This window comes from Podarcis cretensis (genome assembly GCF_951804945.1).
Source record: "Podarcis cretensis genome assembly, chromosome: 7".
Lineage (NCBI taxonomy): Eukaryota > Metazoa > Chordata > Lepidosauria > Squamata > Lacertidae > Podarcis > Podarcis cretensis.
The window spans coordinates 18,931,504-18,944,966 of NC_137176.1; the positions used below are offsets into that span (position 1 = coordinate 18,931,504).

At 43.1% G+C, this 13,463-nt stretch overlaps 1 protein-coding gene across 2 annotated transcripts in view; it reads right to left on the reverse strand.

The window, feature by feature from the left end:
- The window catches only part of CDH12 (cadherin 12), a 678,501-nt gene that overhangs the window by 563,808 nt on the left and 101,230 nt on the right, over positions 1 to 13,463 (reverse strand). The gene's annotated exons all lie outside the window — the stretch shown is intronic.

The window sequence follows — 13,463 nt, forward strand, 5'->3', positions numbered from 1 at the left end:
GTATGAGGGCGGAAATGGCATTGGGCAAGATCAACATAGTATAGCCCACCCCTCATAAAGGGCCTGAGGGAAGGACTGACCAGGGCACCCCCAAAGTTGGGGCACCTGCAGTCTTGGAGTCTGCACCCTGGTCGCCCAGTGAGACCTTGCTCGCTTGGCTTGTACCATGGCAAGGTTCAACACTGGCTGATTCCCATCATACAGGTTTGGAGCGATCCAAACCCAGCAGATCCATTCCATCAACATGGGGCTTGTGGAATGAGGAACAGATCCTGGGATCCAATGTCATGCCAACCCTTACTTTGCTTGCTGTTGTCAATAAAGATTTGGCCTGATTTTATCCCATCACCGTGGTACAGTCTGGTTATTTTGCTGCTCTCATATGTCACATAATGTGCCTGCCTAGGCAAAAACTACTTTATACCAAGTCCGTGACTAGTCTATTTAGTTCTGTACTGTCTACTCTGACTGGCAACCTAAGAACCTGAAATAAATGGGAAATAATTCATTCTAATAAGACCTTATATGAAAAACTCAGGAAATTCATTTGAGTAGCTGTTACTGTTGGTAAATGTCCTGAACATGTGAATAAACTTTTTTTTTAAATAACTTAAGAAAAAATCATGAAAATGAAACAGGAGGGTTTCGGCCTCTTGCAAATACTGCTCCTATGGCTGCTTCTACAATACAAGCCAATGGGGTATTATAGCTCCTTTATCACAGACAAGGCTTTCCATTCCTCTGGCACAGCCATGACTTGGGGAATAGAATGACCTTCAGTTTGAAACCAGGAAATGAATCATGGGCCCCCTCTATCATGTTTTAAATTCTGGTGCAGTAAATAAAATCCATTTTTATTTACACACTGTCGTATTTGAGCACATTAGTCATATTTAAGTCTTTTTGTGTGTGGTTGCTGATGATTTATGTGAAATCCTCCAAATGCCATGAGCCTGATTTCTCATATTAATAATTATTTTATGCTCAATCTGGTAATGGTAGTTTTGGATATCATGCCATGAAAATGATCTGCCACCAATAGCTTACTGCTAGCCCTGAAGGGAGAAGACAGCACATTTTCCACTTTTGCTCTACAGGTGCTGCTAAAAACTAGTTTAAATTGGATTTTGGATTTCTCCCTAGATGAACCCCATAAAACATGTAGGGAATGGCATGCTAGAACAAAAGCAGGAAATGCTAATATACATGTGTATGTGGAGAACATGAGGTGGGAAATGCAAGAGCTGGGATAACTGTAACTGGCATAGTCGTAAAGATTCACCGCCGGTGGTGCTGTGGTCTAAACCACAGAGCTGCTTGCAGTGGCGTAGCGTGGGGGGTGCAGGGGGGCCGGCTGCACCGGGCGCAACATCTGGGGGTTAGGGTTAGGGGCCGCAAATCCACAGGTTAGGGGGCGCAAATCCATGGGTTAGGGGGCGCAAATTACTTGCCTTGCCCCGGGTACTGACAACCCACGCTACACCACTGGCTGCTTGGGCTTGCAGTTCAAATCCGCACAATGGGGTGAGCTCTTGTTGCTCTGTCCCAGCTCCTGCCGACCTAGCAGTTTGAAACCACACCAGTGCAAGTAGATAAATAGGTACCACTGTGGCAGGAAAGTAAACAGCATTTCCGTGTGCTCTGGTTTCCGTCATGGTGTCCCACTGCACCAGAAGCAGTTTAGTCATGCTGGCCACATGACCCAGAAAGCTGCCTGTGGACAAATGCTGGCTCCCTCAGCCTAAAAGCAAGATGAGCACCGCAGCCCCACAGTCACTTTTAACTGGACTTAACCATCCAGGAGTTCTTTACCTTTACCTTTACCTTAAAGATTCATGAAACAAAATTAAACTCTGTATCCCAAACTATTATCATACTTCATGCAATTAGGCCAATGAGGCAATTCCCCATGTCTCAATATGTGACTCATCACATGATACTGAGTCAACATTCCCACATAGCACAGAGTGTTAACTCCTACAACACTTCCCACAACACTTCAACAATTCCACACAGTCTTCCTTCCACTACTGGGACAGCAACTCCAGTTTGTGCCTCAGCTTTCGACAAGATATCCTCAAGTCCTGCTGCATCCATGTTCACCTCTCAAAAATCTTCTTTATGTGCTATAAAACTCAAAGGATGTAGGAAGCCTGGGAACTTTGTAATTCACAGTTGACAGTATTAAAGATACAAAGGTGTGGGAAATAAGGTGAAGGAATGAAAGTATGTGCAGCTAATCAAGATGTAAAAAGAACTGTAATGGAATGCTGGGTGGGAAGTCAAATAGAATTACTGTATAAGAATGGGGAAAAGGTGTAACTGGGAAACTGAAAAATAAAAATTATAGAAACGGGGGGAAAGGATGTCAGAAGTTAGGGGCTGTGTAGATCTTGCCATGTTGAGTGGGATGGTCTGAAGGGGAACTTGAAAGCCCCTATTTGCCTAAGTGTGCTTACAAGCATATCTGTGATCAGGGATGCATGCACATTGAGGTGAACAAATTCCCTTCACACCTTGTTATCCAATGTGCCAAGGTTGGGGAGAGAGGAAGCAGCCCGGTGTCACCTATAACCTAACAATTTCATAACACATGGGAGAGAGATAAGACAGCCACCCAAGTGTCATAAACTCTATCTAAATGAGTACAGGACATTTCTTCCAGTGGGCAGAATTTCTTTCCATATGGCCAGTCCAGAAGATAAAGAAGTCACTCCATCATTTCATCAAAGCAATATCTGAGCAAAGGAGGGATAAAATTGAGTCTGTTTCCTGTGTGTGTCACTCACAATCTTTGCAGAGATTCGGGTTTGATCACACATTAAGACTAAGGCCAATGAAAGTTAATGACCCATATTCTATTGTCTCTATTAATTTCTAAAACAACTGATCACCAGACTCAGTCAGTCTAATGCTTCAGGAGAAGAGTATTCCTCTGGGGTGAATATGTTGATAAAAATACCTCACAGAGTGATTTGGTATTTTTATTTAAAAAATTGTATTGCATTTTATCCTGTATGAAATTGCAAAGCAGATTATATTAAACCATCAGGAAGAAAATATCCAAGGTGACATAATGTAAATGGGACTCATTGCATAACATTTCTTCACCTGGTTTGCTTAAAGCTAAACCTAGATTTGCAAGTGAACAGAAAACAAGTTTATGTGCTACACAGTATCTAGCAAAGTCCTGTTATGTTTCAAAAACTTAAATTCTCATCAAATCACGAAGTCAAGAGATACTGAATTTGAAAACTAATTCAACATTAATAAGCAGAAATATACCCATCCATACAATGGACAATGTGGGTGCAGCAGGGATCCCATGGGGATGCATCGTGTTTGCTGACACATATGCAAAGAGATGAATCACACCTTTGTAAGAGTCAAGGCAGTCAGTGTTTGCACTTTCTCCAATACCTTTCCATTATGAAAAATGCAATATAGCCTTTATGGAATGCTGAATTCATCACCAAAGATGATAAAATGAATAACAAAGAAAGATGGGTTTTACTCTGTATGGTCTCAATTTCTATCATTTTAAAAACAATAGTACTGTAATCTCCCTTCTGTTCCAGTCGCAGCATCCACTATGGAGAAATTATCTTAACACACTAGATTGAAGTACAACCCACAGATGCGAGATTAATTTGTAATTTAAAGCATTTTCCAAGTCTGTTATGAGGTCATCTGACTCCATACATGTCTTAACATCTCTACATGTGTTTGTCCTGGAAGACAGCTTGGTAAAAGTTTTATTTAAAATTTCAATAAAGTTTCTAATTTAAAAATGCAATCATTCACTTATGCATATGGGAGAAAGTGAAAGGATGCAGCCAAGAATTCCACTGGGGTTGGGGCTAAACCTGACCCTTGTGATACAAGTGGTTAAGAATCAAGCCTGCTCCAAGTACGAGAGTTCCCCTCTCCCTCCTGTTAGCTCACTGATAAGAATTAATGAGCATCTGGTAGATTTATAGCCTTTTAATTACAGTGTCATGTTGCGAATACAGATTGGCATCTCTCTGCAAGGATTAGAGTTGCTCCCTCTCACTCCCCCCCCCCCCGCTTCCGCAACAAGAAGTGCGCCAACAGGATGTCCCTCTCCTCTTGCTTCTCCTTTGTTTTCTGACATGCTTGGACCTCTGAGTACGGGGGGAAGGAGGGGGCTCCCCCCACTCTTGATTGATGTATTGCTGGGCAGTTCCTGTCTCAACTGTGCCGTCTTGGAATCTGCCTGTCTCTCTGCTTCGTGAGACTCTGGAAAGGGGTGGGGGTGGGGATATTCCCTCTCCTCTTCTGTTAGAAGCTGTGATTCCCCAATCTTACAATCCAGACCAGCCCCCGACAGCTCCTATCTGTGGATCCTGTCCTTTCACCTGTGCAGCTCCATCTTGGATCTTTTTCTTGATCACCTAATACTGGCAGGAACTAAATGCTGATACAGTGGTACCTTGGGTTAAAAACTTAATTCGTTCTGGAGGTCTGTTCTTAACCTGAAACTGTTCTTAACCTGAGGTACCACTTTAGCTAATGGGGCCTCCCACTGCCACCGCACCGCCACCGTGTGATTTTTGTTCTCATCCTGAAGCAAAGTTCTTAACCCAAGGTACTATTTCTGGGTTAGTGGAGTCTGTAACCTGAAGCATCTGTAACCTGAAGCGTCTGTAACCCAAGGTACCACTGTATATATTACACAGCCACCACTATATTTAGCTGCAGATTTTTGTATGATGGAATCTGGGCATACATAACAGCCAATTTCCTTCCCCCATTGTGTTTTGAAGCATGCAACCGGTGGCCCCAGATGGCAACAGCCATCCTCGTCTGCATCAGATGTACCCACCAGGTTCAACGAGAAAGATGTACAATGCACATCCACAGCTGCAGAGCACATGAAGCTCCCTTGAGGGAACCAGACAGAAAGGCTATGATGATTTCCTTCACTATGTGTTTCGTAAATGAAATATTACTGAACCTGGCATAAATATGCAAAGGAAGCCTTAAAACAATTCCAAGCATATTTCAAGCATACTTTGGAATGCCAAGAGAGAATGGATGATTGACAGCGGGAATATGTACTCTCTGTATCCTTGACTTCTCTTGTCATTCACTGAAAAAGAAAAGCTTTCCTCAAATCAATGGCATTGACACCTACAGAATGTGTGCCAGCATCAATTTCCCAGAGAACTGTCTCCAACATGCCTTTTACCAATTGTTGCCCAACAGATGGTCGGTGTTTTGATAAAAATGGGGGTGGTGAAGGGGAGAACAGGGAGGGGGGAACATACACATACATTTCCATGTAGTATTGCATTTACAGTACCAGAGAAAAAGAGGGAAGATGCTTCTGAAGCTAAGTGCAGCTTCTCCACCCAAGAAAAAAAAAGGGGGGGGGAGAAGACTATTAAGCAGAGTGCTAGGAAAAAGAAAGAATATAAATTTAGTTAGAGTAACAGATGTTTGTGCTTCTTCTGTTGGGTAAGAGATAGAAATTGTGTTCTAATGAAGGAATGTGTGAAAAATGCATTGACCTGTGAAAAAAATGTGTAAACACCTGTTTGTTTGTTGTTGCTGTTTTCATATGTAAGGCATAGCTGTCAACTTACAGATTTGAAAATAAGGGACCAGCAGCCTTGAAAATAAGGGACCTGCAGCCTCACCTTTTCCAGGCACTCCAGTCTTCCTGTCCTCCTGCAGTCTTGTCAAACTCATGCTGGTAGCTTCGAGAACACTGTCCAACCAACTTTGTAACCAGAGGTTCAACTGAATAGAATCTGAATCACATGCACCACAAGGCCTATGCAGCCTCAACTTAAGATGGCTCCCCGACCTGCCTTTGCACTGCAAAGTTTGCAGCAGCACGTGCAACAAAATGGCGTCCAGCATTCAAAAACCCCCACACACTAGCCACACACACACACAGCCTCCCCCCCCCACGAGATCTCCTTTCCTTTTCCCCCACCATGTGCCCCCGCTCCAGACAGACCTTTTCACCGGCAAGGGTGAGTGGGCCTTCGATGACGTATCCATCCGATTCTGATCCAAGCACTCAGCACAGGTATGTTCAACTTCTGAGCCCCTCTGAGCCAAAGGCAGAAAGCCCAGCCCGCAGCCAAATGAAGCCTCAAGGAAAACCACCGTCACCTCTCCGCTGGGAAGTGCTGAGCAAGGCAAGTCCCCAGGCAACACAGCCGATTTGATCAGCACATGGCATGCAAGCTCCCAGTCGTTCTTAGACTTCTTATTGGGTGAGCAACACAGCCAAGCAACACAGTTGGAGCCTCTCTCCTCCCTGGCCGGCAGGGAGAGAGGGAGAGGAGCTGCTTCCTTTGAAATTTAAGGGACATCATTTAAGGGACATTTAAGGGACATCCATCAATAAGGGACAGCAGCGGGACATGGCGCTGGAATAAGGGACTGTCCCTTCAAATAAGGGACACTTGACAGCTATGATGTAAGGACCCACAGAAAAAAATGGATTTTCAATTGGCTCATCATAGTTTTTACTATAGACAGAGCTCTGCTTGCACTCACAATCTACAGAAGGGCCTATGAACTCTACCCCTCTTCAGTGTTTAAAAATGGAAGAGCTGAATTAAAAGCTGAAAATGCAAATCCTTGACTATTGAGACAATGTGAAAGGATGGATAGGAAGCCATTGAAGCTTGATTGTGTTCCAGGGTTACCAGTTGTTCACCTCTAGACTAATATGGCATGGCCTTATATCTGGCGCTGCCATTTAAGTGATTATAGATGCCTGAAAACATGTAGCCATAGTGATGCTTGTTTGGAACTCGGCTCATACTAGACTTTTCCTACACAGTTCTATAGTTCATCTTCAATAGGGGTGCCAACTTGAATAAAAAAAAAATGGGGGGAGTGTAGGTAAGGGCTCACATAATCAATCACATGCCACAGTGCACACACACCATTTGAATGGCAATGCCCATATTTTATTTGGGAAGGGGAGAAGACCCCTCACCACCTAGGAGTTGGGTCCCATGTCTTCAATATACAACATGCTAAACATTTCTTATCTTACAAGTTTGGCAGATAGATGGTCACACCTAATCCCTCCTGACATTATGTCAGAGTTGGGAATTTTAACTTGGTACTCCAAAAGCCTGTCCCACCATCCTATCAGCTGCAGTGAACTGACAATAAAAGCAAATTTGATAGGCTGAAGAGCTACATAGTCTGCTAAACTGCTTAGTATTATTGGCACTGGCTTTTTAAAACATGATAAAGGCTTCGGTTCAATGAAGCTGGTGCCAGTAGAACACTCTGCGGACTGGAGTAAAATGGGCCTAATTCAGGAAAGTGCTTAAAAGCACTTTTATACAGTTGGTGGGCTTCAGGGTAGCTTATAGGAAGCGTCTTTTAGTGATTGTACACTAAAACAATTTGGCACATAACTTCATCAGTATTGCTTGATAGCAACATGCATTAGGAAAATCATGAACTCCCCAGGTGCACCAGCATGAATACTTTCTATTCCACAGTTTTATATGGGAATATGTTAATTGAAAGGAGCCCATCTTTGAACGCTGAATGTTATATATCTTCCTGCTAGGGCTCCCATCAAACCATATTTCTGCTAAATAATCACTGCAGTGGCAGCAAACTCAAAGTATCACCATTCTTCTTCTAATGTGTCAGGTTATAGATATGGAATTAAAACTTGGTTTTCAAATGTAATCTGTACCACAAGCCCTTTTGGTTTCCAAAATGTTTGAGAACTGAGGCGCAGCTTCCTGTTGGTTTCAGGAGCTTCCTGCACACAAGCAGAAGCCGCGTAGGACATTCGGCTCCTGAAAAATGTTCGCCAACCGGAGCATTTACTTCCAGGATTTCGGCATTTGGGAGCTGAAACGTTCCAAAACAGAGGCATTCGGGAGCTGAGGTTTGACTGTATTTGAAGTCATGGTGTAGTCACATGACCACCTCACGTATGACAGACACTGTGCATATGTGCTAATACAAGGAGAGTCAGTCATGTGTCTTCTGATGGTGCACACAGAACGTACATAAACCAAGTTTCAGCTAATCCTTGATAACAGGGCTTTTTGAATCCATGGAGTGTAAATTCCTCAAAAAACCATATTCCACAGTCATATTCTGCATAAATCCTTTGAGCAAACCTGTGGATACCTCAGAAATCTTTTGATTTCTTCACTTCAGAATACATTGTGATCCCACCAAATCAGCCATGGCATCTCCGCCATGTACAAAGGCTTGCCAGGGTTCAAAAAGGCTCCTATTTCTTATGCCTTTTTAGAACTGAGGAAAGAAAGGGGCTTCTTGATCAACAGAAAAGTCACCATACATGATTGATGGGCTGTATTTGGCTTGGTGGGTCACAGGCTGTGTACCCACAATTTGCCCCACAATACATGCACACTAAGCCTCTGTAACTGTCATGGCACTGTAACATTTTAAATAAAATATATTGCATTTTTTTCAGGGGAGAGGCCATAGCTCAGTGGGCAGAACAGCAGATTCCTATCTCTACAAAAGATGTATTCACAAATCTCACACGTCTTCTGAATTCTACTGAATACCTTCCAGGTAGTTCCAGTATTGGAGGAGCATAGTGGGCGAGCTACCTTCTCCCTCTCCCCCCACCACAAGTGTTCTCATGCGACTTTGTCATGGCTCTGCAAAGCTCACAGACACATTTCACTTGCTCCAAATAGCCTCTGAAAAGAGGCTACAAGAATGGCAAGGCTCTCCTTGCCTCAGCTTTTCAAGGGGCTAAATTCATTTGAAAAGAAGTGTGGAAAGGGATTAAATTACTGATGATGCTGAAGTGCCTAAGCTATTGAACTGCTTTTAACATCCTACCTTTAATGGGAAAAATAAGGAAAGGAATTATGGACAATTAGGGAGTGGTGAAGGCTTACGACAATGGAGCTGCTGATATAGATAGTTAAAGGCCTACATGGGCAGAAGGGTATTGGGCGCTGGAGGGTATTGTGGTTAAGGTTTTGCTCTTATTGAACAAATTTAGCAATGAATAAATGGCTTAGTCTATAAGGAACACCTGGAATTGTCAGCATTTCCAGTGCAACAATAGCACAGGGTCACAAGACCCGATGATTTCATTCCTTATCACTGTTATGTGTAAGCGGAAGTTAATCCAACAGCTTCCGCTCTTTGTTCTCTTCCAGCTGAAAAGCTAGATGGAGGGGATGTGTGAGACAAAGCTCACACAGCCTGTTTTGTTTATTTTATTTGTTTTGCTATAATAAAGGACTAGATGCTACGATTCCTTCATGATTCTGCGTCAGCTGAACTCTGCTAATGCGTACACATGTCTGAGGATGTGTGTCGAAGATTTACGGGACGCTGCCAATAAGGGAGGTTCCAATAGGAATTCCCTCCCCTACAGAGAAGACAATCTTAAAGAACTAAATAAAAGCCACACCTTCTGCCTCTTTAGGCCTGTTGTCAAAAACAGGGCAGTGAGTTAGATGAGTCACTAACATGACCACTGGGTTGGCCCTGCCATGCAGCAGGGGGAAGCAACCTTCTTCAGGTGGTACCATAAGGAGGGGGAATTGTTTGGCATCCATCTGTGTCAGGAGACAATGGAAGAAGGGGCATAGTCAAACTGTTGGAGAGCTTGTTGTTGTTTAGTTGTTTAGTCGTGTCTGACTCTTCGTGACCCTATGGACCAGAGCACGCCAGGCACTCCTGTCTTCCACTGCCTCCCGCAGTTTGGTCAAACTCATGTTCATAGCTTTTAGAACACTATCCAACCATCTCGTCCTCTGTCGTCCCCTTCTCCTTGTGCCCTCCATCTTTCCCAACATCAGGGTCTTTTCCAGGGAGTCTTTTCTTCTCATGAGGTGGCCAAAGTATTGGAGCCTCAGCTTCACTATCTGTCCTTCCAGAGAGCACTCAGGGCTGATTTCCTTAAGAATGGAGAGGTTTGATCTTCTTGCAGTCCAGGGGACTCTCAAGACTCTCCCCCAGCACCATAATTCAAAAGCATCAATTCTTCAGCTTCTTTATGGTCCAGCTCTCACTTCCATAAATCACTACTAGGAAAACCATAGCTTTCACTATACGGACCTTTGTCGACAAGGTGATGCCTCTGCTTTTTAAGATGCTGTCTAGGTTTGTCATTGCTTTTCTCCCAAGTAGCAGGCGTCTTTTAATTTCTTCATGGATCACTGCCTTGCCATGGTGAAGGGGCTTGAATAACTCAGAGAAGCTATGAGCTATGCCTTGCAGGGCACCCAAGATGGACAGGTCATAGTGGAGAGTTTGGACCAAACGTGATCCACCTGGAGGAGGAACCGGCAAGCCACTCCAGTACCTCTGCCAAGAAAACTCCATGGACAAAGACAACAGGCATATAAAAGTTGGAGAGCTACCAATGGCAAAATTGGCCCCTGAATAGTGCAGCAAGAGTCTTTCTAAGGCGCTTTCCTAAGAGGAGGGAAGGAACACCATTTGCGTCTCATATCAAGCAGCAAAATGTATTCGAAAAGCACTGCATTTCTAGGACTGGCCCAATATTTCAGTAGCCTCACACATCTACTTACATGTAGCGCATAAGTGTGTATTGGGCCATGCTGCCATCTTTCTCATTCAATAACTGGGTGTGCACGTGGTTGTTTGAGAAGAAAACCCAATGCTTGAGCTCCTGCTCATGAGTAGGAGCTCTCTGTGATTGGGACATCTGGTATCAGACAGCTCCTTGTGAGCAGGAGCTCATACCTTGGACGCTCTTCTCACACAACCATGTTCAGCACCAGGTTACTGGACCACTTATAAATGCCATCTCTGTCGCCTCAAATGATTCCATCAATGGTGTCTCTGGAAAATTTTACACATCACTTGGGAAGACAGGCGACCTAATGCCAGTGTACTGGAAAAAGCAAAGATCACCAGTGTCAAAGCAATGATTCTTCGACATCAACTTTGCTGGACTGATCATGTTGTGCAGATGCCTGATGATCATCTTCCAAAGCAACTACTCTATTCCGAACTTAAAAATGGAAAGCATAATGCTGGTGGTCAACAAAAGAGGTTTAAAGACTGTCTCAAGGCAAATATTAAAAAATGTAGTATAAACGCTGACAACTGGGAAGTACTGGCCTGCGAGCGCTCCAGTTGGAGAAGAGCCTTTACCAAAGGTGTCATGGGCTTTGAAGACACTCAGGACAAAAGGGAGAAATGTGCTAAGAGGAAGGCACACTTGGAAAATCCTCATCGTGATGAACTCCCACCCGGAAACCTATGACCCCACTGTGGAAGGATGTGTGGATCCAGAACTGACCTCCACAGTCACTTATGGACTCACTGTTAAAACCGTGTTTGTGGAAGACAATCTTACTCGGCTACGAGTGATCGTCAAAGAAGACTGGAAGGAAAAGTTGTGATATTAGAGGCTAAAACTGCAGACCCACTCCTCACACTTTTGCCTTAAACATGAGTAATTTGTGAACAGAGCTCTAGTAGGACAAGTCAGTTATTGAGACCAGCCTTTATTAGTGCCCGGTGCTCCACCTCAGATTCTTTATCGGTCTGACAGACAGTCATGCTATATAAGAGTTTCAAAGGTAGTGATTAGAAGTGTTATACAAAAACTGTATGAACTATTGGTGTACTTTTTAGTGACAGAAAGTGCATGTTTGCAAAACACTCCACACATGATGTTCTGCATGTTCTTGGGGATTGGGTGAACTATGTTATAATTTTACTTGGGAGTTCAGCTGTCTCCATGATGTTCTGAGCCTGAGTAAAATATTATAATTTATCCCAGCCAACTTACTTTGTTTCATTTTTCATTCAGTGTGGAGTCCTTTTTGCTAGAGGACTATCTTCAACATACTTAATGGAATCAATTATTGTTTATTTTTAAGCACAAATAATTTGGCGCGTGCTTTGATGTACATTGTTTTAGCAATGTGAACCGTTGTTAAAAACCCTAACCCAGGTCAATTTCAGGACTATTTATCCAATTTTCTCTATCTGCTTGGGGTTTTTTATGAATGGGAGAAAGAACTTTTTCATTATTAAAATATTACTCATGCCAAAGAGGCATACAAGGATATTATAACAGATTGGTTGTTTCTCATTACATGACCTTAATTAAATTAGCATCCAGCCTCGGCAAGGGAAGAACAGCCTGTTTTAAAATCCTTCAGAATGTGAAAAGCTTACTTTCAAATGAGTCTGAGATAAACCTCAATTAGCAAAGGGTTTCTTACTCTGTTGAGAAATGGAGCTTTGTATGCAAAATACAATACGAAAACTGAAAACCTCCTCCATTGGAAAGGGAGGGGCTATAAGTTAATTGGAGAGTGCATGTTTTGCATGTATAAGTTCTCAAGCTCAGTATCTGCTATCAGCATTTAAGAAATGTCAAGGGGAAGGGATGAGAATGCCCCAGACAGCTGCTGCTGGATAGAGCATGTGCCCCTAAGCTTGATGAATCAATGGTCTGATTTAGAGATAAGGGATACTTCTGAAATCCTTTGGCCCTAACTTGAATTTCTGCCCCCAATAAAGTTGTTTCCTTGCACCTTTTTTAAGGAAGTTTTTTTTTAGCTGTTCCTGAACTGTTGGATAATTTCAGCTCCCCTCAGAGAAGCGGCCTTCCCAGTTCTGCTGTCTGTGAATTTTGGGTGCAACTGTAGCCAGTTTTAATATTTTTAATATTATTTTAATCCTCTGTTACTGGTTTAGAGTTCAACAGATGGACAACACTAGGCTACCAAAAAAATTCCTGATTGAGCTCTCAAATGGATTACTCCTTAAAAACTGGGTATATCACGCTGCCCAACTGAGACACAGAGGCATACTGACAAACGAACGTGTTTGCATTAGGGGATGTCCTGAAGTAGAGGACCTTATGCATTATATCTTATATTTTAATGATGTTGAAGGAAGCCTTGGAAGCATTGCTCTTTCCAGTCTTCCTCTCTTAACCCACGGCTTCCTTCATCCACCAATATGAGCTATCACTAAAGTTCCATTCAACATTAATTAGGGCAAATATTTTCATATGAGAGTTTTTGATGAAAAACCTGCTGGAGGGTTTCACCTCATGCCCCAAGAATATCCAATCCCTTCCCCCTATTTCACTGCCCACAAAGAACATGGAACATTTAGGGAGGCCATCAAAACCTCAGCCTTATAAATTATCATCAGACTTTCTCTTTGGATTCTGGATTTCTACCTTTCCTTGCCTGCTTACTGAAGTAGAACTGACACACTAGCAATTCACCATACTTATTTCTGAAATGTGTATATTGCACAGTTAGCTGCCCTTTTGGGGTCTGTTTCAAATTTACTTCATAAGAACACATGAAGCCACCTTATGATGAGTTGGACAATTGCTCCGTCTAGCGTAGCATTGTCTATGGTGACTGGCCGCAGCCCCACGATGCCTCTTCCACCCCAAACTGGAGATTGAACCTGGAATCTTTTGCAAGCATAGCAGC